This window comes from Aethalodelphis obliquidens, unplaced genomic scaffold (assembly GCF_003676395.1).
Source record: "Aethalodelphis obliquidens isolate GAN/ISIS:26980383/991018 unplaced genomic scaffold, ASM367639v1 scaffold30, whole genome shotgun sequence".
NCBI classification, from domain to species: Eukaryota; Metazoa; Chordata; class Mammalia; order Artiodactyla; family Delphinidae; genus Aethalodelphis; species Aethalodelphis obliquidens.
The window spans coordinates 6,345,083-6,369,052 of record NW_020837974.1 but is presented as its reverse complement, the minus strand read 5'-3'; the positions used below and the strand labels follow the sequence as shown (position 1 = coordinate 6,369,052).

The 23,970-nt window shown below is 47.7% G+C and overlaps 1 long non-coding RNA gene and 1 other non-coding gene across 2 annotated transcripts; both read left to right on the top strand.

The window, feature by feature from the left end:
• The first annotated feature begins 2,463 nt into the window (after window positions 1-2,463).
• Window positions 2,464-22,623, top strand: LOC113630469 (uncharacterized). The gene is made up of 3 exons (XR_003436987.1): window positions 2,464-2,633; window positions 14,592-16,620; window positions 19,360-22,623. It is a non-coding gene; the product is annotated as an uncharacterized LOC113630469 (long non-coding RNA).
• Window positions 5,650-5,754, top strand: LOC113630831 (U6 spliceosomal RNA). The gene has a single exon (XR_003437110.1). It is a non-coding gene; the product is annotated as a U6 spliceosomal RNA (small nuclear RNA).
• Window positions 22,624-23,970: the final 1,347 nt, after the last annotated feature.

Here is a 23,970-nt window from a genome sequence, read left to right as displayed (position 1 = left end):
CAGCGACGGGAAAGACCAGGAAGTGAGGCCGGCCAGGTGCTGAGTCAGGTGCTGGAGCTGGGCTAAGTGGGGACGGGAGCAGAGCTGAGAAGTTCCAGCTGACCTCACAGGTCAAAGCAATTTGGATGGAGCAGTGCAGCTGGACTTGAGGGACAGAGATGGAACTCAGGTAACAGCTTCAGGTAGACACGCACAGGTTCGAATGCACGGGGAGAAGCCCAAGAGGAGACAGGGAGAAATGAACTTGGAGGAAAGCTTCGGTGGTCCTACAGCACGTTCCCCTGCCGCCATGATTCCGCTGGTGGTAGAAGAGTGTGTATGTTCTGTGTCGTCTCACCCGGCTGGTCCACATAAGGCTCTGTCTGGTGCCTGGGGAATGCCCCATTGGCGGTACCCATGGACAGATCCCGTGGTCCAGGCACAGCGCCCTGCAGCTCACACCGCCTTTGCTTTCTGCTAGGTCCCTGAGATGCAAGGCTCTCTCCCAGGAGCCACTGGAAGGACGTAACATATCGGAACAAGGTCTCCGCACACCTTACTTTACAGCCAAGTGGGAGGCAGGGGACGGAGTAGAAAAAGCTCATAACCTGCCATCACTGGGCCTCTGCCTCTTGTTGGGTGTGTGGTTTCATGCCAGTGACTTGACTCTCTAAGTGTCAGCTCCTCATTGGTAAAACAGGGATGACTTTGGCCGCAGCTACCCACCTCCTTGCTGTCTTGAGGGTCACGTGAAACGGTGGAAATGACAATGCTTTGTCAACCGTACCTCGTGTGTGAAACATCACCATTCCTTGAGTGCTGAAAATGGCATTTCTCCCCACTTTGAAAGGTCCTAGATGATTTATTTGGTGTGGGTATGAATTAAAGGGGAAAATAATTAGCACTGTTTTGAGAATTTTTTCCAAATCCGCCAGATGCACTCTCAAAGAAGAGACGAGAGCGTCTCCAAAAGACTGTTGTCAGGGGCCTGCCTTCCCCAAGGCCCTGGAACACAGACGGGCCTGACCTGCGAAGGTCCCCCGCCCGCTTCCCCGCTCAGCCAGAGAACAGCCAGACGGCACTGCCACCTCCCTCCCTGTGCAAACAGCTCTCACCCAGCCGAGTAAACAGGCCTCCTGGGTAGCAGCGCCTCAGTGCTGCTTCTGTGTGATGAACCCCAGGAAACGAGGAGCCTTGGGCTCTGGACTTGGGTTCTGTTTTCAATCCGGGCCCCCAGGCAACGGGGTCATCTGTCTTGGCTCTCCTTCTCTCTTTCTGTAAACAGGGCTGGGGGCCCCTGTGGTTTGAGTACAGCCAGGCCCCTGCTCTCACTCCTCCCTGTGTAAACACATTACAAAGAATCTTTGTAACTGTCCAGAGGAAGGGAGCTTGAATCAGGAAGCGGGTGGTGGTAGAGATGGGGGTGGCTGCAGGGAGGAGGGAGAGGGGAGGGGGAGAAGAGGTGTTGCCCATCAATACTCCCTGTGCCGTGTGATGCAGAGAGGTCTGCTTTGCCCAGTGTCTGGCCATGGGAGGAGTGGGTCTGTCCCCTGCAGCAGAAACCAAGCGGGCTGTGAGAAAAGGGGGGGAACAGACCTGATATCCTTCATCCCTGACACCTTCCCTACTGTAGAATTTCAGGTGTGGTAAGAAAAAGAACTAAAACCTCCTCTTCCAGCAGTGCAGTGTAGAAGAAAGAATATCCGCTGGAGAGTCGAGAAAACAAACTCTATTCCTGCCTCCACCCTTAATGAGCTGTGTGTCTTTTGGATGGTGCCTTAACCTCTCTGAGTTTCCTTGTCCAGATAAATTAAAACTATACTCTCTGCCATTTGTTGAGCCCCTTTGATGTGATGGGGACTTTAGGGGGTATGTTATTTTATTAATCCACACAACTACCCAATGAGGTAGGGAATGATTATCCCCATTTTAGAGATAAAGAAATTGAGGCTTAGCAGGTAGACCTGATTTGCCCCCAAAATGCACGTTAAGAATCGGAAGATTGGGACTGACATAAACACACTGCTATATATAAAATAGATAACTAATAAGGACCTACTGTAGAGCACAGGGAACCCTACTCAATACTCTGTAATGACCTATATGGGAAAAGAATCTAAAAAAGAGTGGATTTATGTGTATGTATAACTGATTCACTTTGCTGCACACCTGAAACTAACACAGCCTTGTAAATCAACTACACTCCAATAAAAATTAACTGAAAAATAAAAAGAAGTGGCAGAAGCAGCTCTTCTCTCTGCCAAACCCCCATTTTGCCCCCACAACTGAGGATTTCTTTCCTTGACAACTTGGAAGCTGAGCTAAGAAGGTCCTGGCCTACGGAAAACAATCTTTCTTGCCGGAGACAGAGGTTCTGACTCATAAGCTCAAGGCCTGGGAGTCAGGGCTCTGTCTCAGGGGCCCCACCCTCCCCAGACATCTCCTCTCACTGCATTCCTGTATCACCTTGGGTAAAATCCAGGGAAAGAGAACAATCAGCGACTTGTTCCACCCGGGGTAGAACTTGGCAGGAACTCTCGGAATCGCTGTCACCACCTTTTCCACTCCAAGGCAGTTCATAAATGTCTACATTTCCACGGCACGTCTTGGAGGCTGCACGAGGGAGAGAGAACCGGTAACCCTCATACCTACAGGTAAAAATCAGCGCTGGGAGCATTGCTAAGGGAAGGAGTAAGAGAGGTTCAGAGGCCTTTGACAATAAACCCTCGACCACGATGTTCCAGGACTGGGATGGGCAAACTTCCACCACTGGGCCAACTGCAGCTTGATACATTTTTTGTAGAGCTAGCGACCTAAGAATTTTATGTTTTTATTTTTATTTTTTTAAATTTTGTTGGAGTATAGTTGATTTGCAATGTTGTATTAGTTTCAGGTGTACAGCAAAGTGATTCAGTTATACATATGCATACAGTCATTCTTTTTCAGATTCTTTTCCCATATATGTTATTACAGAACATTGAGTAGGGTTCCCTGTGCTGTACAGTAGGTCCTTGTTGGTTATCTATTTTATATATAGAATTTTATGTTTTTAAATGCTTGGGAAAAAAATCAAAAGAATCATTTTCATGACATGTGAAAATTATATTAAATTCAAATTTCAGCCCATAAATAAAGCGACTTTGGAAGGTAGCCACTCTTCTTCGTTTACACAGTTGCCTTTGCGCTAGGATGGCAGAGTTGAAGAGTTGTAACATCGACCACGTGGCCTGCAAAGCCTAAAATATTTGCTGTCTGGCCCTTTACAGAAGAAGTTTGCCATCTCCTGTCCTAGGAAAAACTATGTGCCTGGGACAGGGGCTTGGGAGGAGGGTCTCATTCAGGAGGTAGATATTTATTTAACCCCTTGTTTTTGGTACAGCACCCACACCTCAGCTGCGCCTGGTGGCCTCGATCCAGCTGGGTCTAGTTGGTAGCCTGAGGGGTGCAGGCTCCCAGACCCACAGTGGACGAGTGGCCTTGTCCTTCACCCCCTGCCCTTCAAGGGTCAGGTCCTTTCCTCCCCGGGCATCTGGAGTACTGGCAGCCAGGCTTGGACTCCTCAGGAGGGAGACTAGAGGGTTTTCCCCCGGAGAAACTGACCAAGAGACGAGATCTAGATGCTGACAGTTGGGAGTTGAGGGAAGCTCGTGGTGGACAAGCCCTGCCCACAGCCAGGACCTTCCAGAGTCCCACGATGACATGTGAGTGGACGGCCAAGACATGTGAGCAAAGCCCCCATCTTTACGTCTGGTGAGGTGGAGAATTTCAGGGCTGATCAAGGAAGAGATGGGACCATGATGTGTCAGGATCACAGAACAGGCCTACTGGGTCGGGACTGCATGAAAAGGACCTTACAGACAGCTGCAGGAGACCTTACAGGGGCAGCTGTGGCACCCAGAGCAGGAACAGGGCAAGGGAACTCCCAGGAGAGAGTGGAATCACAGAAGGGACTTTTGTGTCTCCGTGGCATCACTCAGCAGTGCGGTGGGGAGTTTCCAGGTCAGAGACCCCTGAAGGGCAAGAGCAGATTTGGGGTCTTTCATGGCCCCAGGGTTTGTCTTATCTAAGGTAAGCTGATGCTGGGTGCAGTTTTTCAAAGTGGGCAGGCTCAGGTGGCTAAAAATACCCTTCTTTGGGCTATATTTAAAGCAGTCGGATGTGTGAGGATTTGAATTTAGCACTGGTGGGCTTGGAGCCTGCTGTGAAGAAGTAAAAAACACTGAGGTCATCTCTAGCCCATGAAATAACAGCAGCCACAACAAGAGAAAGACCAGGAAACCATGGCAATGGAGGGAGCAGGAGAAAATCGTGAACAAGAACCTCTGCTGTTAACGTCCTCAGAGATATGAGAGGAAATTGCAGGGTGCTCTATAAAAGGAACACTCAGAAAACAAAAGGAGTATCTTTGAAATGGAAATTATTGGAGCAAAAATGGAAACTTCAACAGAAGAGAAGGTTAAGGAAATAGGACAGCAAATAGAACAAAAAAGACAAAGAAATTTTAGAAAATGACTGGAAAATGAAAATGAGAGAAGCAACCCAGGAGGTCCCACATCTGACTTTTAGGAATTTTGCAAGGAGAGAACAGAGAAAATGAAGTGGGGGAAATTGTAAGTAAAAGAATTTAAGATAATTCCTCAGAAATAGAGAACATGCACAGCCCACTGAATACTCAGCAAAATGAATGGGAAAGAAACAAACCATAGATGTGAAATTTTTGAGCCTAAAGATTTCCAGAAATCAAAACGAGTTCTCATATAAAGGACGAAGAATCAGAATGTTCCTTGGTGGCTCAATCGCAATATTAGAAGTTAGGAGACAAAATTCCATGGGAAAATAATTTCCAAACTAGAACTTTATGCCCAAACTAAAAAAAAGAGTTTTTTTAAAGGAGAGCAAAAAGACATTTTCAGATATGCAAGGTCTCAAAATATGAACTCCAACAGGCACTCTATCTCAGGATGCTTCTAGAAGGGTATGCTTCACCAAAAGGAGGAATAATCAGGAGAGAAAGGGGATCCGGAAGCAGGAAATCCAACATATGGGGGGTGGGGATGGTCCCAAGGTGACACCAACGCGTGACTGAGAAGCAGCCGGGCATTTCTGGGGCAGGAAGCGAGAGCTCCAGAATTTTTCTATAGAGTAAAACACATGCCTGTATTCAGGTGATAAATTGAACAGTTCTCAAAACCGAAAGAAAACATTTTAGCCCCAGTGGAAAAGGACTCCTTTGCATTTCTTAAACAAAGAAAAACTTCTTTTTGCTGTTGTTGTGTAGCAGTTTTCAAAAAAAACCAATCAAGTCCTTCTGTTTTTCCATGTCGGTTGTCATTTGTGCATCTATATGATAATATGAAGAAGACAAAATTTGGGGTACAGAATATTCCAGCATCTCTGGCTATCTCCAGAACACAAGACCATACTACCCTCTTGTCTTAAACACTTCAGTTTTCCTTTTGAATATTGCGCAGCCAAACTCTCCCTAATGCATAGAGCCCATGGGTTTTCCAGATGGCTTTTGGCCTGTTCTAAAGTGTGAGCACAGTAAGAGCCTATATCTGGAGGGTTTTAGTGAAAAGAGCCTGAGCTTTGAACCTGAACAGACTAGCCTCTGCCACTCTGCAGCTGATGCATTTTGGCAACTGTTCTGACTTTTAAAAATGATCCTGTGCTTGCTTCGGCAGGACATATACTTAAATTGGAACGATACAGAGAAGATTAGCATGGCCCCTGAGCAAGGATGACACGCAAATTCGTGAAGTGTTCCATAGTTTTTGTGTAACATGGAATAAAGTAAATGAATGATTATATTGATTTCTTTGAGAACTGAGATTTTCAGCATGAGACAAAGAAAACATATATATAAGATCGATGCAGTTAAACAAAAACTCTATAGTCTTCAAGAAAAAAAAAAAGATCCTATCACGGCTACAAAGCATCTAGTACCATGGGTGGTTCCTAGAGACGCTTAATGCCTTGTGGCTGTGACATGTGTTAATGTTCTGTAGTTTCCACAGTGCTTTCATCTGTCCTTTCTCATCAACTCTTCATTGAGGTGGGAGGCAAGGTGGGAGGGCGAGTTTGAAGTCTCCACTTAAAAACAGACAAAACCAAGGCTCAGCACAGTCTAGTCCTCTGGGATGGACCCTTTGGTGGCGTAGCGTTTCTCGTCACTGGGCAACGCTCTACCACAGATAGAGCCATTGAGAAGGGGACTTCCTTGAAAGAGATTCATCCCTGCTGTGGTTTTACTTCCCATCCTACCCTCCCAGCAGCAGGACCATGTGGTTGAGAACAGACTGTGATTACAGACCTGCTCCCAGAAAGAGGGTGTTTTGACATTCCAAGTGGGACCAGGAGGGATAAGTGATGACAGGACAGAGTGGATCCAGGAAATAATGTTTTCCTATCCATTGCCTAAAGGAAATTGGAAAACAAGTGTGTACGAATCACTTCACTCCTGTAAATAAGTTTACTACATAGATGGGATAAGAAATATCACGGCAGTCTGTAGAAATAACAAGGACAAAGCCCCAAGCAAAGGATAGAGCTTTTATTCTTAAGCAGGCTTAGAGTTCCTCTTTGAACATAACTAAGTAAACATTTGTGTTAAACCATGTCTTTAAAATGGTGAATGGGAAGGATTGTGCCAAGAATGCCATTTTAAACAAATTCAGACTTCTCGAGTCATTTAGAAATAACTTAAAAAGCTTCAGACTATTATAATAACTGCCATGAGAGTAGGATTCATATTTAATTGTCTGCGCAAATTATCTGTGTATATGAGACTTCTGTTTACTTTTTCTTTTAAAAGAAATGTACAGGACTTCCCTGGTGGCGCAGTGGTTAAGAATCCGCCTGCCAAAGCAGGGGACACGGGTTCGAGCCCTGGTCCGGGAAGATCCCACATGTCGCGGAGCACCTAAGCCCGTGAGCCACAACTACTGAGCCTGCGCTCTAGAGCCCGCGAGCCACAACTACTGAGCCCGTGCACCACAACTACTGAGCCCGTGCGCCACAACGACTGAAGCCCGCATGCCTAGAGCCCGCGCTCCGCAACAAGAGAAGCCACCGCAATGAGAAGCCCGCACACCGCAACGAAGAGGAGTCCCCGCTCGCCGCAACTAGAGAAAGCCTGCGTGCAGCAACGAAGACCCAACGCAGCCATAAATAAATAAATAAGCAAATAAATAAATAAAAATAATAAAAAGAAATGTGCAGTGGAGCTAAGAAAGTTACATTAGACCGTTTTGTGTAGGGCAAAGAACCCTGAGGGCGTCATTGTGTAAAGGATACTCATAATGTTGACCAAGTCAGAGAAAAATGAGTTAAATCATACACACACAGGCAGGTGTCATAAATTTTAGAAAGATTTCCATGCAGAATGATTAAAAGTGTTATTTCTGAAAATATTAGCAAAAGGTCAATAAATGTGGATTGAATGCAGAAAAATTATTTACAACAATAAATAAATATCCGAAGACTAAAACACTAACATGTAAATGGTTATCTCTAACATATAACAATATATTCCAATAGTCCCGTTATAGATTGGCTTTTGGGAATTTGGAGCTTATTTTCCCAAATAAGTAGTGCTGTAGACATCAGTTATGCTCTCACAAAAGTTTAGGTAAAACAGCATGTAGATAAAACCCTGTGTACCTGCAGTGAAAATCAGTAGAAACCCTAGCATAGACGTACAAAAGGAAAACAATAAAATTGGGTTAGAAATGCTATATTGGTTTGCATGCTAGTTTTCGAGGATTAGAGAACTACTGAAAAAAGAGATTACTTCTGGGGGGATTCTGAGTGAGGTATCTGGGCTTTCAAATAACTGAAGTGCTGGTGGCACCCATGTGATTTCACTTTAATATTTATGGCCTTCTCTTTTCTTGATACACTTATATCTCTGGATTATTGTGAGTCAAATCAGCAGTGATTATTGTCATTTTTAAGTTCACAAATGGTATGAAGAGGGTGAGGGGATAAAGGACAGTGTTGCTTTTTTTTTTTTTTTTTAACTGAGGTATAATTGATTTACAATGTTGTGTTAAGGACAGTGTGTCTTTTAAGGTAAAAGGCAAACGATGAAAGATAGGGGCCTGTTGCAGGGACGTAAAGAGGGAGCTTGTGCAGCCTTGTGAAAGGGTGTGAGACGGCATAACTTAATGGTAAGCAGTGAGGGGCAGGAAAAGGCAGTGAGTCATGGTTGCCCTGAGATGCCTCATCACACGTGTCCTTCCGCCTTAACTCCTGGGTTCTGGTCAGCGTCTTCAGGGGTGGTGGATTCTAGGGGTGGGGTGGCGTGGGGGAGGGTGGAGCAAGAAGGAGGTAGGGTGCATCCGGCCACTGTACATACAGAACATCTGTAAACGGAACCCTCGTAACTTGAGGACTACCTGTATCGTGTATATTTCAATCTCATCCACGCCACCCCATTTTTCCCCCCACATGCTTTCCCAATTTCTGATAATTGTGAGTCTCTGCAATAGAACCATAATTATTATCCATCACATCCCCTCCTGAGAAATTAAGAAAAATGTAGCTTGAGGCATTACAAAAGGACCAGAAGAAAACAGTGACCAGATAGTCTGTTTACCTAGACTCCGTGTTTCTGGAATGTGAGTAAGCTCATGCACACTCGGTAAACAGGGGAACCGTATTAGTATAAAGTGAAGCCCTATTGTTTCATATACAAGTTTTCTCCGTTTACTGTTTTGAGCTGCTAAAGCACCGGCGCCTGCAAGCAAAGCACACCAATGAAGCTGAACTCAGCAAGGTGCGAGGCAATCCAGAACAGTACTCGCCCCTTCTTTCCCCGTAAGCTCCGGTGGCCACATGCTCTATTTTGGAAAGGCTTATGCACACTTGTCCCTAATCTTTGTGTATTAGCCCATGTCTCCCTAACTCTATAGCCTCAAGCTTTCCTCACAGCCCTTCCATCAAGCTACCTTCCCCTTTTATTTAAAAAAATTCCCCCGGTTTTACTGAGATAGAATTGACATATAGTATTGTATTAGTTTCAGGTGTACAACACGATTGATAATATGTATATATTGTGAAATGACCACCACAATTACTTAACACCATCACCTCACATAGTTAACAATTTTTTTTCTTGTGATGCAGGCTTTTAAGATCCACTCTCTTAACAACTTTCAAACACATAACACAATATTAACTATAGTCATCATGCTGTACGTTACATTTCCAGAATGTCTTATAACTGAAAGTTTGTACCTTTGGACCACTTTCATTATTTTTAGAAGAAATCTCTAGAGCAGGGATTTGTGGCCACACATTCATTAATCCCCACTACCCAGTGCAGAATAAACATTTACCAGAATGGTATTGAAATATTTACTGCTCTCTCTGCAGTTCTCCCCACCCTTTCACCTTTAGGCTTTTGCACCAGCTCTATCCGGAATATCCTTGGCTGGTAGGGCAGTGCCACAGATCCAATTTTTATTCTCCTTCGAATACCACCCCCGCCCCAACCCCCCTTTGCAAAATCTTCAGGATTTGATCGCAGCCGCTGCAGCTCTTTATCGGTATCTCTCCATCTCTCGGTCGTATCTCACATTATATCGACAACACACGTCAGTTCCCTTGCTAGAGCGCCCAGCTCGGGAAATGCAAAAATCTAGTCTGATGTTTATTCCCCCTACACCCAGGCCAGCGCTCGGCTGATTAAGTGCATGTGGAAGAATAAAGAACATGCAAAGCCAAGGGATCCAGCGTGTGTTCTGTGGTTCAACAACCTGGATTTCCCACAGGGTCGTTTCAAAAGGAGTTTCTGTAGACTTGGGAGGGGGCGGGGACGGCCTGAACTCCGCTGCCAGTCTGGCTCCAAGGAGGCCAGAACGAGGGGTCAAACCTCGGACCTACTCCCGCTCCCGCCCCAAGTCTCCGTATGTCCACCCGGGCTGGCTGGGAGCACAAAAGGAGGGCAACACCAAAAATGCGAGGGTAGGGAGACGTGGTGCCTGCAACTGGCCGCCAGGCCTTCTTGGGCCCCACAGGCCGAGACTGGCATCGCGTAACCCGGTAACCCACGCCTTCATCCTGGGGGCCTCAGAGCCACGCCTCACCGTGCAGCCCCGCAGATAGGAGCTCAGAGAACTGACCCCCCGGGCCGCGGTCGACTGCGGCACACAAAGGCCGGAAGTAAGTCGGCGACAGCCTGGCGAGGCGTCCTCTCTAGGACCCAGGAGGCCCCACACCTCAGTGGTTCGCCAGAATCGCAGATGGCGGGAGAGGACCAGGGCCAGACCCGGCAAGACCTCGTCTCCCAGGGCGTGTGCCCCACTCCAGGGGCAGCAAAGTGAATCGAAAGAAACAACTTGGAAATCAAATCCAGAACTTTTATGTGCAAGAGAAACTCCCCTTAAATGTATTCAGGCCTGTTTCAGCTAAGAGTTTGGAGCACAGTGGGTTTTCATCCTAGCTCCCCGCAGAGGAGGAGGAAACAACATGGAGAAAGTTCTCCGTGGCTCAGGGCTCAGGGCCTCTCACTGACAGAGTGTCTCAGAACCTGGACCTGTGCCACCACAGTCAGTTCACTTTCTGCTGCCCGGGGCTGCCTCTCATCAGAAAGACTCAGTAGGGACAGGAGAGTGTCTTCAGTAAATGGTGCTGGGAAACTGGATTACCACCTGCAGAAGAATGAAACTGGACCCCTATCTTCTACCACTCACACAAACTAACTTGAAATGGATTAAAGACTTAAATATAAGACCTGAAACCATGAAACTAATGAAGAAAACACAAGGAAAAAGCTCCATGACTTTGGTCTTGGCAACAATTTTTTGAAGATGACAACAAAAGCACAAGCAACAAAAGCAAAGATAAATAAGTAGGATTGCATCAAAATAAAGAACTGCTCAGGGGAAAAAAATCTGCAAAATGAAAAGGCAGCCTATGGAAAGGGAGAAAATATTTGCAAACCATCTATCTAATAAAGAGCTACTATCCAAAATGTATAAGAAACTTAATACAACTTAACATCAAAAACCTAATAATCTGTTTATTGTATAATGGACAGAGGACCTGAATAGACGTTTTCCCAAGGAAGACATACCAATTGCCAACAGGTACTTGAAGAGATGCTCAGTATCACCAATCATCCAGAAAGTGCAAATCAAAACGACAATGAGGAGCTTCCCTGGTGGCGTAGAGGTTAAGAATTCGCCTGCCAATGCAGGGGATACGGGTTCGAGCCCTGGTCCGGGAAGATCCCACATGCCGCGGAGCAGCTAAGCCCGTGAGCCACAAATACTGAGCCTGCACTCTAGAGTTCGCGAGCCACAATTACTGAGCCCGTGTGCCACAACTACTGAAGCCCGCAAGCCTAGAGCCCGTGCTCCGCAACAAGAGAAGCCACTGCAATGAGAAGCCTGCGCACAAAGAAGAGCAGCCCCCACTTGCTGCAACTAGAGAAAACCCGCGCACAGCAATGAAGACCCAATGCAGCCAAAAAAAAAGACAATGAGATATCACCTCACATTTGTTATAATGGCTGTTATCAAAAAGACAAGAGATAACAAAAGCTGGTGAGGATGTAGAGAAAAGGGAACCTGGTGCATTATTGGTGGGAATATAAATTGGTACGACTATGGAGAACAGTATGGAGGTTTTTCAAAAAATTAAAAATAGAACTACGATATGACCCAGCAATCCCACTTCTGGGTAGATATCCAGAGGAAATGAAATCAGGATCTTAAAGAGATATCTGCATTCCTGTTCATTGCAGCATTATTTGCCATAGTAAAAATACCGAAACAACCTAAGTGTCCATCTAGGGATAAATGGATAAAGACGATGCGATATCTATCTTCTTCTGGTATATGGGATTATTCAGCCATGAGAAAGAAGGACATCCTGCCATTTTTGACAACATAGAGGGATCTTGAGGGCATTATGTTAAGTGAAGTAAGTCAGACAAGAAGTCTCTGGGTCCAACAGCCAGTTCTGGATTAAGCCGAGCTCTTCTGTTCCTTAGTAGAATGTCCTCAGGTTCATCCACGTTGCAGCATGAGTAAGGATTTCCTTCCTTTCTAAAGTTGAATAATGTTCCATTGTTTGGATAGATCACATTTTGTTTATCTGTTCACCCTTTGATGGACACTTGGGTTGTTTCCACCTCATCTTGACATTTAAGAGAGAAATGACGTGATCTTACCTGTGTTGTCAGAGCATCGAGCATGTTAGGAAAGGAGACAGACTTGTGAGGGCTGTGAATAATTGATGGAGGTGCAGCAAGACAGGAGCAGTCTGCGGGAGAAAAGGGCCCGAGTCAGAGCATAATTTGGTGACATCTAGGCTGCCGGGGCTGAAAGGGAAGGGACAGGAACCTTAGCTTGGGTGGTTGGAAGGAGAAACCCAGAGGAGAAGGATCAGGAGGTAGAAGAGGAGGAGGACGGTGAAGAGGGAAAGTAGTTTTGGTTTTCTTTGGGGGTGGGGTGGAGTGGGGAAGATCATGCTGGAACTGGGACTCGTGATTCTGAGACGTCTTCAGGACATCCAGGTGGCAATGCTGGGGAATAGGTGTGAAAACGGAGTGAGATGATCCCATAATTATAAAAGGAATCAACAAATACAGTGGAAGAGAGATGCCCTCCTCTCTCCTCTCACCCAGGGCTCCCGGCCAAAGCCCTGCAGGTTCTTAAGAGCTGCTGGGAGAACCTCTCCGAGCCCGTTAGCTGGACACACAGTGCCCTCTCCTGGCGATAACTTGAACCTGCAACTGAGCCTGCATCCTAGGACGAAAATGCCTTTCCCGCTGAGCATCCTGAAAGCCGCAGCTGCGGTCCATTAGCCTAAGAAAGAACTGTGACTGACCCGCACTACGAGTTTTAAGACCCCGCACGTGAGGATTGCGTGCTCAAGGGTCCAGAGAAGCTAACCGCCCCCTCAGCAGGTGCCGTGAGCCTCGGAGGCACCTGCGGGACAGCAAAGTGGAAATGGGAGACCAATACGGAAGGTTCACGCCTAACTTAAAGGAGTGCGATGCTTTTGCTGTAAACCCCGTTGTTTATTTGAAAGCATTCACACACCGGGAACCTCACAAAGAGAAGAAAGACCCAGGGCGGTGAGAGCTCCTTCATCCCTGTGGTCCCTTGAGGGCGGCAAGGGCAATGTTGTAATTCCATCATTTTTCTCTGCCTGGCCCCTGCCGCAGACTCCGTCTCCTAATCCCACCTTCTTCCGAGGCCTGGGACTTAACACAGAGGGGCCTGGCCTCTTCTGTGTGTCGGGCATCTGAGCAGCTCCCAGGAGCTCCAAATCCCATCCTCTCCCCCATCAGGAAAAGTGCTGCAACCACCCAGCCCCGGCCGGATCCCCGGCATCTGAGTTTTGAGGTGCCCAGAGCTGGCTGCATGGCTTGGGGGTTTGGAGGAGAGGAAGGAAGGGGGAGAAGGCAGCACAACAGAACCCAGGAAACAGTCTAGACTGAGCTTTTCTCGTAAATTCTGAGAACTCTCCCCTGTCCTGTTATGCACAACATACCACGATTTTTTCCTGATTGGGAGGCCTCCCGTGCCTTAGACTAAACACTCCCCTGGTTCTCAGAGCTCCGGGTCTCCCAGTGAATTCTCTGCACAGATGCAGCCCAAGCATTTGTTCCTCCTTCCCCTCTTCCCAGGACAGCATCCTGCCCCGGTGCTCCCGGCCACGAGGGCACGCACCCACACTGGGAACCCAGGCTCCTCCCTCCCAGCCATGGACCCCAGGCTCTCCGTCACGTGTGAGCCTGAAACCACATACTCCACGGCCCACTGGGGACATGGAGTGTGCACAGGCAGGAAGGGTGACATCTTGCCAAGGAGCTGGACTTGTTGATAAAGCAAGATTTAGAGGCTCTGGCTCTGTTTACAGAGCAGAGAGAGGGACCCTCCCCCCCTTAGGGTGGGGAAAGGCAAAATCAAGGTCAGCGATGGGGTGGCGTTGGGGGTACTCACAGCGGTGGCTCCGGGGACAGATTTTTAAAATATGTAAACGTTGCAAAACTGTCGCATGGCTTCACTAAGGGCCTTTCACAAGCCTGGTGACCATGGGGAGAGAGGGTGAGAGATGTGAGAAGGAATGCCAATGAGGGGCGGCTACGTGGTGAACTGCCCCGTCCTGGGCACCCTCCCCTGGCTGCTCTCTGACCGTGTCACTCACCTGGAGGCCCCAGCAAGGGCTTGTCCACAGGTAGAAGCGCAGAGAAAAGAGCCTTCTGGCCAGAGCCCACCTGAACCCCAGCTCTCCCCCGGGCCCTGCTTCCAGCCACAGCTGTGTCTGTCTCTTTGCTTTCCATTCCCCCTCGGAGGAAAGACCAGCAGCTGGAGGCAGTCCTCCTCCTGCCTGCGTTTGAGAAGCAGCAGAAACATGGTTTCCTGAGCAAGGGGTGGGGCTGGAGAATCACTCCGAAGCCAGTGTGGAGGCAAGGAGGTGATGCCTGGGAGGAGTGCCCTGGGCGAGGCTCTGATCATAGCAATGGCAGGTCTTAGAGCCCAGGGCATGGAGGGGCCCTGGGCGGCAGGAAGGAACACAGCCCCCGGTTACCTTCCTAAGTTTCCTCTGTGTCACCTCTTTGTCCCTGCTGTCTACCACTGTTCAATTCTTAGGCCTTCCAGAAAAAAGCCCTGTGAGCACTGACTATCTCCAGGTCTTGCCCCACCATCACTGCTCAAGCCACTGCAACCTGGCAGTGTTTGGTCCTCTTAACCAGAGGGGTGGAGAGGAAGATGGGAGATGCCTGACAGCTGGAGTCAGGAGAGCTGGGAGAGCCCTGACCCTGGTTCCTAAAGAGAAGTGGCACCGAAGAATGTTCCTGAATACAGCTCTGCAAGATTGCAGGTGCTGCAAAGGCAGGGGCTGTGCCTGTCACGCTGACCATCATGTCCTAAGCTGCGTGTCTCACACATGGTACATTTGAAGTAACAAGAAAACACAGTAACTAGGAAACAGAAGATGAGATGAAAGCAATCAATTTAACTGTGTCAGAAATCACAACATATTTAAATAGGTTAATTTCCTATATTAAACTGCAGATGTTTAGGACTTAATTCTCCATTTCTTGGAATCCTTAAGAAGACATACTGTTACCCAGAAGGCCTTTATAGTTTTGCAATGTGTAAAATAAGCATCAGCCCAGAGCAGAGAAGCAGAAGTTTGCAATCCAAGGGCAATGTGATGAGCTGAGTTGTGTTCCCCCAAATTCATGTGTTGAAGCCCTAACTCCCAGTACCTCAGGATATGACTGTACTTAGAGATAGGGCCTTTAAAGGGGTAATTGAGTTAAAATGAGGCCATTAGGGTGGGCTCTAATCCAATTTGTCTGGTGCCCTTATAAGAACAGGAAAGTTGGACACACAGGAGACACCAGGGTGTGCGTGCACAGGGGGACAACTGCGTGACAACACAGGGAGATGGCCGTCTGCAAGCCAAGGAGAGAGGCCTCAGGAGAAACCAACCCTGCCAACACCTGATCTCAGCTTTCTCGCCTCCAGAACTGGGAGAAATAAATTTCTGTTTTTTAAGCCACCCATCGTGTGGTGTTCTGTTACGGCGGCCCTAGGAAACTAATACAGTCATGTACAAGAACGTCGGGTGCTGACAGGTTATGGGCAGGTTACCAAAGGCATCTGCTACAGGGGCCAACTCATTTCATCAGATTCTCAAGGGGGCGATGATCTCCCAAAGTTAGAGTCACATCGTAGAGATTTCATAACTCAGGGTGGAGATAGAGAAAGGTAGAAAGTGCCCCTCACCCCAGCTTCCAAGGCTGCTCACCCTGACTCATTTGCCCGGCGGGAAGAGAACCCACTAGAAGGTAGTGTGTGGGGCAGAGGCTCATCTCCTATAAACAACCAAGGAGCTGCAATGTGAGGATGTGAGAAAATTTAGGAAGTAACTGCGTAAAGGAAAACCCTAGGGGCCTTGAGTCATCGGGCTGATCCTGTGCTGAGTACTTCAGAGTTATGATGAACTTTAACCTCCATATGGGGAAGAGGAAAATAAAATAAAATGAGGCTACCTGGGAGGGGGGGTTGTCTTCTCTCCTTCTGCCCCTTCTGGGGAAGCCAGGGGCATGAGGAGATACCTGCCAAGGGGGCTTCAGGGAAAAGTTCAGTTGGGTCGCTTCAGTTTGGGCCACTTTGTTTAAGAATGATCAATAGCAGTTATTAACCTCGCCGGTAGAAAGTATTTCCAATTCCTGGAGCTCTCCTGCTGTCGGGGATATTAATCCAGCCACCTAGGCTGAAGATACAAATTTGAGAGCTTTCAGCAGATTGATGGCTTCAAATCCATGGAAATGGAGTGAAAATCCTAGGAGAGGGTGGGCACAGAAAATAGAAGAAAGTCCATGCATTAATCGTGAAAGACAAACCGAGTTATCAAAAAAAAAACCCTTCTGCATCTCACAGGCTTAAAATAAAGGTGTGTTTCTCACTTACTTCACAATTAGTGACCGAGACGTATGGCCCTGCCTAGATGTCCGGGGCCTGGGGACTGAGGCCATCCTGTGTATCCAGGAAGACAATGGATTGGCTTGGTGGACACACAGCATCATCTCTGCCACAGTCCAGGCCCGGGCTTCCATCAAAGGAAGTTGAGACAGGAAGCCCGTGTGCAACGTGACAGCCTGCAGAGGTGGGGCTGCAGGAAGTGGCTCAGAGCAAAAACCTGGGATGCACACTTGAGTGGTCCCTTCCCCCCAACAGCTCGTATGCAGCCCATCAGCAAACCCAGTGCTCGCAGATCCATCAGCAAGTCCTGTAGGCTTGATCTCCAGGATATATCCTAATCTGGCTGCTTACTACCTTCTCCACTGCTGCCACTCTGGTCCAAGCCCTTCACTGGGGCCTGGATCTGTTTTCCTGATCTCCCTCCTTGCATCACTGTGGTCAGTTCACACAGCAGCCGAAGGGATATTTTAAAAACTTAAATCAAATCATATTGCCACCTTGGCTAAAACCCACCAGGAGTTCCATTTGCAGTAGAAACTCTTTTCCAAGGCCTACAAAGTCCGACGTGATCTGGTTTCGACATCTTCTCTTAGGGCTTTCCTCTTGTTCACAATGGTCCAGCCCCACTCGTCTTTATTCTGTCTTTCAAACACCTAGATGTTTCCTTCCCCAGGACTTGGCATTTGCTGTGCCCTCTGCCCCAAATGCTCTTCCCTCAGATAGTCCCAGCTTTGATTTCTTTACTTTTCTTTCTCTTTCTTTTCACTTGGGAAGGAAAAAAAAAAAAAGCCTCAGTGATGGGTGGTCTGGGATCTCTTGTGACACCCTCAGACGATGTACAGATAGGCTTCACTCAGACTTCTTCTTGAAATCTCCCCTGATATTTCTATCTGAAAGAAATCTCAGCATGAAAAGAGTGCATGTTGGAATTGGTTATCATGGAAGCGGTCGTGGGAGGAGGTGAGATTGCAGCTGGACCTTAACAGTGAGGGTTGTTTCAGTAAGTAGAATTGGGGTAACCTCCACGCAGGAAGGGGCTGTACCTACCTTGTTCTACTGGGTCTCCAGTGCTTACTAGAGTACCAAGCAGAAAACAGATACTCAATATAGAATTCTTGAATGAATTCACCACTAAATGAACAAAGGAAAGAGAGTGAAAACACTAAAAATGTGTGATGACGACAAACAACAAGGTCTATTTGGCTGGAACAGCCAGTTCTAGTGAGAAACGAGGTTGAAAAGCAGCATTCAGCTGAATTGAAGAGAGCATTAGCAGAGAATGTATTTAAGTCCTATACCCGGTTGGTGTCTCCTGCCTAATTCGGAGCATGCCATCCCTCCAATCCCCTGGTGAACGATCCCCAGAGAAATCCTCCATAGAGAGCCGAGGTAGTACTTAGGGACTGAGGAACTGTCGAGAAGGAGATAATTTGTGGCAACGAGCCTCTCCTGGCGGGGGGGACATCCTCAGATTGCACTGGAAGTTGGTCCTGCCCGCAGGGAATCTGTTGGTGGGTCTTTGCTAGGTGGGCAGGAGGTGACCATGGCAGGACCCACATTTGGCTCTCTGGACCCCTTCTTCCTCCCTGCTGTGCCCAGTCGATGCCCATGGCCCCGCCCCACCCTCGGGTTGCTTCCCTTGTCGGGACCTTGCCACCTTCACATCTCAGCTGTCTCACACCCGACTGGTCAGGAACAATTTTTTTTTTTTTTTTTTTTTTGCGGTACGCGGACCTCTCACTGTTGTGGCCTCTCCCGTTGCGGAGCACAGGCTCCAGACGCGCAGGCCCAGCGGCCATGGCTCACGGGCCCAGCCGCTCCGCGGCATGTGGGATCTTCCCGGACCGGGGCACGAACCCATGTCCCCTGCATCGGCAGGCGGACTCTCAACCACTGCGCCACCAGGGAAGCCCAGGAACAATCTTTTTAACCTCTTCTTGGCAAGCTGTCTTAGGCTTCCCCTGAAGTCTGAGCCCCTCCAGGAAGTTTCTCTAGGTGTCCGAGTGGCTCTGTGCCCTCTCCTTGTCCCCACACCTGGCCAGGGCTCAGGTCTTCTGAGGTTTTCTCCCCCTTGCCCATCTCTCCTGTTGTAAGTGGGGCAGATCTCACATTGCCTCATCCCTGGACTGTTCACGTGGACTGTTCAAGTGGACTCTACGTCTCCTCGTTGATCTGAAACTTTTCTCCTGTCACGTGTTATTCTTTATTTGTTCAAAGGTCAGAAGTTGCTTTGAAATATCACTGGCTGTGTTACTTCCTTCTGAGTTATTTGGTTCTTCTTCCATGACTAATTATTAAAGACAGCATTTCCACGTATTGTCCACCAAATACAGGGTAAGAAAAAAATACTACCATGAGTGAGAATTATAGAACCATGGGGCTTATCCAGGCCAGTGTCTCCCTGGGGAGCTCAGGACAAGGACAGAATCCAGACTTAGGCCCTTTTCTTGAGTCTCAGGAGTGGGCTGACAGTGTCCTTCCCTGTCCCCAACCTTGTCCTGAACCTACAGCTTTTGAGAGTACTTTTGGTGGGTTAAGCAGGATTCTGAGGCACACTGTTCCACACCTCTAAGCCTTCCTCCTTCTCTTCCACTGAGTCATGCACCCTCTATGTCCCCTTTCCTCAAGGTTTCTTGGCCCTTCTTTTGCTCAATGCTGATGAGTAGAACATAAGAAGAAGTGAACACTTAGTCCAGGTAGTAGGTGATCCCTCTGAGCATCTCAGGGCACTCCTCCTCCAGGCAGCCCTCAGCCACTTCACTGAGCTGCTCTCCGATTCCCACTTCTGATGGGTGTCTGGGGCTGCAGGGTCCAAAGGGACTCAGGCTGGGATTTCTTTGTTGAACGTGTTGAATCTGTCCATTGTAGGCATACCTCCAGAGTGCTACCCTTCTTTGTTTTTTTATTTGTGTTTTTACTCCAGAGCTTTCAACCCAACATTCCCTGGAAGGTGTGAGACCCTGAATGTATGGCCTTCTGGACCCCGTACACAGTCAGGTGGTCTGGCTTCATTTCCTGCTTCGTTCACGACATCACTTCCATCTCTGTTTTTAAAAAAATTTAATGTTTCGTTTTTATCATTTTATCCTATAAAGCTATAAAAGCAGTTGAGGCTTGAGCCACGTTTTTTTAAATTAATTTTTATTGGAGTATAGTTGTTTTACAATGTTCTGTTAATTTCTGCTGTACAGCAAAGTGTGAGCCACATTTTTTGTTTTAAATAAATTTCCACACAATTACTTCCAATTACATGACCTTTTCACAATTCTTTCCTTTTTCTGTTAATTATGTTCCAGTAAAAATTCTTTGCTTAAGACCATAAGTATTTTTTTCCAATGCTTGGTTTATGCAAAAAGTAATATGGTTTCCAAAATATTTTTTCTTTATATTTCACGTGACTATTTTTCATATCTTTTCATATCTTTCATATCTTTTAGCTGGTTATTTTGTAGATACTTACCTCCATGTCTCTAAATAAAATGCTTTCTTGATATTTCATTATAAAGTCAATCTCCTGGAAGATGATGATTTACCTTCATCCTTTCCCAGCCTCCACCACCACACACATCCATTTCCCATCATCCATCCTCCCAACATAAATACCTTATATGACAATTTAGGTTAGATCGTCATTATTTTCATTATTGTGACTCTGTAATATAGTCACACCTCTGCTGTGTAGTAAACTATAATCATTTTACTTTCCCACACAACTTTTTATTTTCAATGGAGCTAATAGTTTTTACTTTTCGATGTTCTTATTCAACTGCAAGCTTCTCACCAGTCATATTAATCTCATCACAAGACATTCAGAAATCTCAGGTTTAGACAGGTTGCTCTCCACACTTGGGATCTCCCTTCATCATCCTCATCTTGGGAATTCCATCTCTTACCTGTGTGGCACCTTCTACGTCCTCTATACCATATATATATTCTTCTCTTAGTTTACTTTTTCATTTCGATGGAGCACATTACCAAGAAGCTTCTGGAGGTAAATTTTTAGAGTGCTTGTATATCTGAAAATGTCTATATTATACCCTCACACTTGAGTGACAGTTTGGCTAGGTATAGAAGTTTAGGTTAGAAATTATTTTCTTCAGAAGTTGAGGCATCTCTCTGTCATCTTCTGGCTTTCATTGGTACACTTGAAATGTCTGGAGACATTCTGATTTCTGATTCTTTAGTATGTGACCTGTTTTTTTTTGTCCCCTCTGGAAGCTTGTAAAAAAATTGATTTTTTTCTCTAGCATTTTGGAATGCAAGATATGAGTCTATTCCTCCTCAATTCTTTCTTTAGGGAACTCCTATTGTGTAGCTGTTGAACCTGCCAGCCAGGTTAATTTTTAAAATCTCTTTTCTCCTACTTTCTATTTCTTTTTTTTTTACTATAGTTTCTGGGAAATTTCTTCAACGCCCCCCCCATGAGGGGCTACAGAAACAGAATGACCCATTGCTCTGTTCCTGTGCCTCATGGACCACCTGGAGCTTTCCAGGGCCAGTGAGAGGGGCTGGAGGGGGCTGTCCAATTACGGGAGGACCCTCCCTCCCCTTGGTGGAGGGGGATCCCCAAGAGACAGGGGGACCCTGAGCCACACCTCACCAACCATATGGCTGAGGAGGAGGAGGGGGAGGGCCAAGGGGGCAGCAAGAAGAGCAGTCAATAATAACCCTCATGGCTATGCCTGGCCAGGAGAGCACTGAGTCACCACACTGATCACTGCAAGTGAGGATGTTCCTCTGCTTAATTCATCTGGAAAGCCCAGCTACAAAGATAGGTGCTTTCCCCGCTCCCCAGCCTGATCTGAGAAACAGAGGGGGGTGTCTAGGTTGCTGGGCGTCCAGGTTGCTGGACACCAGCTGCCACCCTCACTGCCCTGGGGTGCTGTGGATTGGAGGGGGCACCTCACAGGTTCTCCCCGCCACCTCCAAACTCACACAGAAGGGTAGAGCTGTGGGCTGCTATAGCCCAGAATCCTGAACCCGTCCTGCGTCCCACGCCCATGAGAGCAACCAGAGATCAGTGTGTTAGCATCATTGCTAACATGCTAACATGATGCAGTCCTGCCTCACCAGCATGAGCAATCAGCTCGTGTGGACAGTGGGCCAATCTGGCATAGAGGTGGGGGTTGGGGACAAGGAGCTGGGGAGGGTGCTGTTGGGAGGGGCAATCTGCCATGGGTTTTGAACTCGCTGCACGTTCTGGGCGTCTCGACAATGCAAAGTCCTGTGTTATCTTTACCCAGGCTGTTTCTCAGGGTACTTCATGGAGCCACCTCCAGGGATGAGGTATTGATCCCCTCTGGAAAAAGATCAGGCTTGTGCCAGCTCGCTGTCATTCCCCAAGCTCTGTGTTCCCTCCAAGCCTAGCACCTGGGTCCGGTGGAGTCACTGTCTGGGATTTAGGAGCCATGCTGCTTGCTGTGCCATAATCATCAGTTCTTTGTCTGTGTTCCGGAGCTGTCCTGTCTTCTGTCACATCCATGAAACATAACAGGCTAATTTATTGGCTTGCAAGTAGAGTTCAATTCCAGAGTCTGACAAACACCTGCCCCAGGGGATGGTCTCACGCCCCTCCCCTGCCTGCATCTGATTCTCTGCTGGCAGTGTGTGTCGGGGGTACTTTGTGTGCTAAGCTGATCAACCCACCTGAGTGCACCCCAGCCATGGATATGTCAGTGCACTCTTAGGAAACCAGGTCCACCGTTCCAGGGAAAACAGTCAGGATGATCCAGCCCTCACTGCAGGCCTCCTGGAGCTCTTGTGGGGGACACCACACACCTTCACTTTAGTAAGGTCCAAACCCGGCATTGACACTTGGGTTGGTGTTTCTTAGACTCTTAGAGGTAATATCCCGTTTAGCCACAAGAGGAGCCTATCGGTGGGCTGGGAGAGGGAAATCAGCTCGGTGGGCACTCCTGAGTCGGCTGAATAGAATCTCTTTCTTTCTTTTTTCATTGAAATATAGTTAATGTAAAAAGTACTGGCTTATATTTTTGTGACCTTCAGATTGTCATGCAACGATGGGCCCAGGACTAGCTTATCTCCCTTCTCTCCAGGTCACGTAGTATCCCCGGCCCAGTGCTGTCGAATTCGATTCTCTGGGGAGATTTTTTTTTTTTTTTTTTTTTTTTTGCCGTACGCGCGTCTCTCTCTGTTGTGGACTCTCCCGTTGCGCAGCACAGGTTCCGGACGCGCAGGCTTAGCGGCCATGGCTCACGGGCCCAGCCGCTCCGCGGAATGTGGGATCTTCCCGGACCGGGGCGCGAACCCGTGTCCCCTGCATCGGCAGGCGGACTCTCAACCACTGCGCCACCAGGGAAGCCTGTTTTTCTTTTTGTTCTGACACTTTCCTTCTACTGACTGTAACTGAGCAGGGCCCTATGAGGCGTTTCCAGAATAACGCCCCCACCCCCATGTCCTCCGCCTGCCTTTTGTCTGTAGAAAAACTTTAGTCAACGAATAAATTTAATCAGAGAAGTGAGAAAATGCAGAAAGAAAGAAAAACAGTCAAGCAAGACAAACTAATAATACTTTAGCCATTAAACAAAGTCAAGGACCTTTAGTTCTTCCTCAAGGGCTATAGATAATATTCTGAGCCATGTCCTTTGAGCTGTTTTGCAGATACTGAAACCCCCTCCAGGTGGAAGAAGTTAACCTTGTGCTGACCACACAGGTAGACCCTAGACCAGTTGGAACCAGAAGGTTGATGATGCTGACTCCCCATGACCTCACCACCGACCAATCAGAAGAATGTCCACGAGTTGACCACGCCCTGCTCCTAGAACACTGTGAGACTCCTCACTACCCCCTCCAGGGAGGGACACAGTTTTGAGGGCATTAGCCCGCTCTGGCCCCTTTGCCTGGCAAAGCAATAAAGCTATTCTTTTCTACTTCACCCAAAACTCTGTCTCTGAGATTTAACCCGGCACTGGTGTACAGATGCCCAATTTCGGCAACACGACTCCTTCTCAATCCTCGTTCCTGGTGGTGTCTCTCTCTCCCGAAGCAGATAGACACATCCAGCTGTGGAAAGAGGGAGGGAGGGAGGGAAGAAAGATTTCTCCCCCCATCACCATGAGGGTACAGAGATGCTCCCCAGCCTTGGGTGACCCCTGCACCCCAGGCACCCTGCTGCTCCAGGTCCTGGCACTTTTCGTCAACATATGGCTGTGGGAGGAGCCTGGTCTCATCTGCTGGGAGGAGGGGAGACAAAGAGGGCCTTGTTTGGTGGAATAAAGAAGTGGGAGGAGAGTTCTCTTGACCCTTGGGGGCTTCTTTCCTGGCACCAATCCTCAGAAACTTACTGTGAAAGAGAAGTTTGTCTTGGTGTTTTAGGGTCCTGTCAGAAGCTTAGAAATAATTAGGCAGAAGCCCCCTCCCCCAGGCTCCAGCACCAACCTTAACCTCCTGCCCTGATACCCACACTGACCCAGGCACTGTGGACATTTATAAATGGAGCCATTGAGGAATCAGGAGAAATCCAGGCAACTTTGAAAAATGTGCCTATTCTCCGAGTCCTGTGTATCTCCCCACT